Raw genomic sequence first — 5,744 nt, forward strand, 5'->3', positions numbered from 1 at the left:
AAGTGTATTTTTTTGTAGTGCATGCTGCATAGCAGTCGATGTGTGGAGTAATAGTAGTAGGTGCAGGTAGGAGTCGGTCTACTAATCTTGGACGTGATGCCTATATAATGATCACTGTCTGGATATCGTCATGATTATTTGAAGTTCTATCAATTGCCCAACAGTAATTTGTCCACCCACCATTTGCTATTTTTCTCGAGAGAAGCCACTAGTGAAACCTACGCCCCCTGGGTCCCTTCTTTATTATATTTGCTTTTGCGATCTATTTTTATTTGCTTTTATTTTCTGATCTATTAAACCAAAAATACAAGAATACCTTGTTGCACTTTATTTTATTTGAGGATCCATCTATCAATTTATTACAACTTTCTCACGTCCTTTTGCCAATTTCTTGCGCCGTTCCCGAAAGGGATTGCCAACCCCTATAATACTTCGGGTTTTGAGTATTTGTTATTTATGTGCAGGTGTTGTTCATGTAGTGTTGCGTGGTTCTCCTACTGGTTCGGTAATCTTGGTCTCATCACTGAGGGAAATACCTACCGTTGTTGTGCTGCATCATCCCTTCCTCTTTGGGGAAATGCCGACGTAGTTCTAGCAGACATCAGTGGTAAGCAGTATGACTATCACTGCCCACAACTCTTTGTGTTCTACTCGTGCATATCATCTATGCATAGACCTAGCTTGGATGCCATTGTTGGCAAACGTTGCATGGAAAACAAAAAAAATACGCACATGCAATGATCTATCCATGGAGATGCATAGCAACGAGGGGGGAGTATGTCTATGTACCCTCGTAGACCATAAGCGGAAGCGTTTATTCAACGTGGTTGATGTAGTCGTACACCTTTGCGATCCCCCGGTCAAGTACCGAACACACGGCACCTCCGCATTCTGCACACGTTCAACTCGGGTCGTCCTCGCCATCTTGATCCAGCAAGCGGGGCGAGGTAGTAGATGAGTTCCGTCAGCATAACAGCATGGTGACGGTGATGGTGAAGCAATCCCGCAGGGCTTCACCTAAGCACTGCGACGAGCTAGAGCGGAGGAGTAAACTAGAGGCGAGGGGTGCCGACACACGGCATGGAATAAGTTGTGTATTGTGTGGCACCCCTCCCCACATATATATAGGTGTGGGAGGGGAGGAGGCAGCCCCTAGGGCGCCCCAAGTGGTGGGGGAGCAGCCCTAGGGCTCCTCCCTTTGGTGCCCCCCCTCCCCCGCCGCCAAAATTGGCACAAGGGAGAAGGAAAGGGAGGAGGCGCCCCCTTCTTTCCTTCCTCCCCTCTCCGGGATATGGTAAGAGGAGGTGGTGCCTCCCCCTTCCATCTAATTGGGTGTGGCTACCATAAGGAGGGCGCACCAGCCCATGTGGGCTGATGTGTTCCCCTCTACTTGGCCACTAAGGCCCAATACTCTTCCGATGCCTCCGGAACCCCTTCCGACATTCCGATAACTTTCCGGTGCATTCCGAAACTATTCTGGAGACCAAATAGCATCATCCTATATATCAATCTTTACCTCCAGACCATTCGGGAGCTCCTCGTCATGTCCGTGATCGCATCCAGGACTCCGAACAACATTCGGTCACCAAAGCACATAACTCATATATTACCAAATCAACATCGACCGTTAAGCGTGCGGACCCTACGGGTTCGAGAACTATGTAGACATGACCGAGACACCTCTCCGGTCAATAATCAATAGCGGAACCCTGATGCCCATATTGGCTCCTACATATTCTACGAAGATCTTTATCGGTCGAACCGTTATGACAACATACGTAATTCTCTTTGTCCATTGATATGTTACTTGCCCGAGATTCGATCGTCGGTATCTTCATACCTAGTTCAATCTCGTTACCGGCAAATCTCTTTACTCGTAATACATCACCTCGTGACTAACTCCTTAGTTGTTTTGCTTGCAAGCTTATGATGTGTATTACCGAGAGGTCCCAGAGATACCTCTCCGATACTCGGAGTGACAAATCCTAATCTCGATCTATACCAACTCAACAAACACCTTCGGAGATACCTGTAGAGCATCTTTATAATCACCCAGTTACGTTGTGACGTTTGATAGAACAAAAGGCATTCCTCCAGTATCCGGGAGTCTCATAGTTGAAGGAATATGTATTTGACATGAAGAAAGCAATAGCAATAAAACTGGACGATCATTATGGTAAGCTAACGGATGGGTCTTGTCCATCACATCATTCTCCTAATGATGTGATCCCATTATCAAATGACAACACATGTCCATGGTTAGGAAACCTTAATCATCTTTGATAAATGAGCTAGTCAAATAGAGGCTCACTAGGGACACGGTTTTTGTTTATGTATTCACACATGTATTTAGGTTTCCAATCAATACAATTTTAGCATGAATAATAAACCTTTATAATGAATAAGGAAATATAAAATAACAACTTTATTATTGCCTCTAGGGCATATTTCCTTCAGCCACCGTTGCCACCACGGAGCTTGTCGGAAAGCCAACCATGGAGCCCGCCATCCAGGACCGCCGCCCCGGCGCCCATGCCCCTAGGCACCTCCAACCATTCACATCACGGTCACCCAACCATAGTTGTAGAAGTGAAAATGTGCCTCCTTTCACTCCTAGATCGGCATCAACCACCAGGCCTAGGTCGGCACCCTGTAGGAAGCACCCACCCTGCATCCCAAGCCGGTCCCGATGGACTAGGGGAGATACAAACCAATGACTACGGACGGCCACTGCCAAGCACGCTTGAACGTCGCCAAATCCATGGTCCTCGACGATAATCCGTCTGATGACATAGCAGTGCCCAGAGAGCGCACCTCAGACCAACGCCACGAACAGAAAACAAGCAAGTGGACCATAACGTGTGTTGGAATATAATGTCCAGCCCTCTCTCATAGTTACCATGTAGAGTGCATGCTCTAGCCAATCTATATATATACCTACTATTAAAGGGAATAGGTATTCTTGGTTTGGTTTAGTCATTTTTGTTTGGTTTACACACGCTAAGCGATCTGGGCCAGGTACCTGTATGTTGATGGGCCTTTTATGGGCTTTCACAGAGACCGCGAAAAATAATTGGGGCAAAATAAATCAACATTGTGGGAATTGAACACAGGACCTCCTGTCTAGCTCTTCGATGTATCAACCAACGACCTATGCACCTTTCACATTTACTAATCCCAACTCGTTGTAAATATATGAGTGGCAGTCATCATGTTTAGGGCGAGGTAATTAAGCGAATGAGCTAATAAAGGAAGGATTGTGGGCTTAAATAGAATATTTAAATAGATGTGACTAATTAAAGAAAGGATTATGGGTAAACCAGTGGAATAACTAAAAGAAAGATCATGGTCTTAATAAATTCTACATGAAGGATTTGAGATAAAAAGGTAGGATAATTAAAAGGAAGGATCCGTAGGCTTCAATGTGTTGGGGCTACTATATTAGAAAAGGAATGACTTGATTCTCGACTAAAACGGGTGAGGACATCATGGTAATTAATGAAAAGATTATACTTAAATGCCATTAAAACAGATTATACTTAAATGGAATTAGTGGGAGATTATGCCCGGCAAAGAAAATATGAACATGGCTAAATTGCAACGTACTTTATGTTCATTTTGCAGAATGATGTTGCGTTGCAGCATGTTCTTCATAGTGAATATGGTGTTGTGGGACATTATGCTTGCACAAAACATCAATTTTTCCCGTTGCAACGCACGGGTATATGTGCTAGTGCAACCAAAAGTCCGAACCATGGGAGAGGGTTGGACACTATACTCCAACCCCCGCCCCCTCACGTCTATGCTCCTTTGGAGTCTATGAAGTGAGGAACGAAAGTAGGGGCAGACTACAATCAATTATTGCATTTATTGGGTTTTGAACCCTGAACCTCTTGGTTGCAAGCTTATGCACTTAACCAGTTCACCCACCATTCCAAAATTTTAGTTGCGTTTGCTAGTGCATGAAGCTTAACATGGTATTAGAGTTAAGATCTTGAGTTCAAGTCCTGGCTTTGGCAATTTATCTAAAAATTGTTGTTCCCCCCTTTGTGTCCACGTATAGGGCTCTGGAGTCATACCTCTGAGTCTATCCATGTGTTGACTTTCCGCGTTAGACGTGGGAGGGGGTGTTTAAGTGTATATGTGAATTGCCTAGATGGGGTGTTGACGTGTGAATCTATCCATGTGTTGACTTTCTGCATCAGACGTCAGACAGACGTGAGAGGGGGTGTTGAATTGCCTAGCCCTTTTCATCAATTCAAATTTTTGCTTGCATTGGCTAGTGCATGTAGCTTAAAAAGGCTTGCGCAAACGCGGACCAAGTCAGCCCCCAATACCTGCACACTGCCAAACATCGTCCACCACCACGGACCAACAACCCTGCCGCCATCCCTACACTGACGTCATAACATGTGGACGTCCCCCAAACAACCCATGGACCCCAACCCGACATTGTCAGAAATGGCCAAGCGTCGATTAGCGCAACCGGCCAACTGCTGGATGACCCCACCAGGAGGAGCCCAAGGTAGCCGGCAACTCCGGCCGCCGGGGCAGCCGCAATAGGCCATTCTTTCCCTCCACACACCACCTCCTCTAACTCTTGCCGGTCCCGCCGAACATCCGCCAGTCTCGCCTCCACATGCTAGCAACCAGGGAAGCAACTAGCCGGAACGATGCACACACAACAACCCCACACGCGCGCCCATTGCCCAAATCGATGGCCACACTGGGCCGTCGCCACTCTCTCTCTCCCGCGACGCACCCAACCACCCAACCTGCCACCACCACCACCAAGCCACACTCCGGGCGCACCCACAGTAGGCACCCCAGAGATGGACGACGAAGGCCCGCCAGATCCACCCGTCACTGCCACGCAGCACCACCCCGCGTAGAGCCACACCACTGTAGCAGGGCCACACCGCCACCTCCCTGCGCTGTAGCCGCTGGGAACCTTGAGGAATCTCGTGCCCCCACATCGGGCAGCAACTCCGCGCTGCCACGCAACACCACCCCGCGTAGAGCCACACCGCTGTAGCAGGGCCACACCACCACCTCCCTGCGCTGTAGCCGCCGGGAACCTCGATGAATCTCGTGCCCCCACATTGCGTAGCAACTCCGCGTAGCCAAGATCCCGAGTAGGGGAGGGAGGAGAGAAGCCCTGCCACCGCAAGCGTCGCACAGACTTCGCCCGGAGGTGGCGGCGAGGAGGGGGCAGAGAGGCGAGGAGGACGGATGTCAGCGGCGGGACAAGGTCTCCCATGACGCGCGCAGGGCGTGTCGCGGGACCAAGGGGTGTTTTTGGTCGCAATCACCACAATGACAGTTATTATGGCAAGGAGGGAGTATATGCATCCACATGCATTCGAGGAGGAAAAACGACAAAGATGTGACTTTCGTATCCTCCCTATCGTTTAGGGTCCCGATAACTGCCACACGTGTGGTGTATCAGGTAGTTGTGCCACACGCCTTGTGTGGCATGGACAGCAACCAGCCCACACGACCACATCTACGCGCGCAAAGGCACGGCCCGCACGTCCGATGTGTGGCAACCCCGCCCGGACGTGCGGGCCAGAGGACCCAGCAGCCCGCACGAACCAGCCGTCCCGGCCTCTTCTCCCACCTCCCGAATCCCGACTGCTATCATCTTCTCCCACCTCTCGAACCCCTACCTCCATCGCCGGCCTTCTCTGGTTTCCATGGCAACCAGAGCAGATCTGTAGGGCCTTCCCACCGCAAACCACACC

The sequence above is a fragment of the Triticum dicoccoides genome, chromosome 2B (genome assembly GCF_002162155.2).
Source record: "Triticum dicoccoides isolate Atlit2015 ecotype Zavitan chromosome 2B, WEW_v2.0, whole genome shotgun sequence".
Lineage (NCBI taxonomy): Eukaryota > Viridiplantae > Streptophyta > Magnoliopsida > Poales > Poaceae > Triticum > Triticum dicoccoides.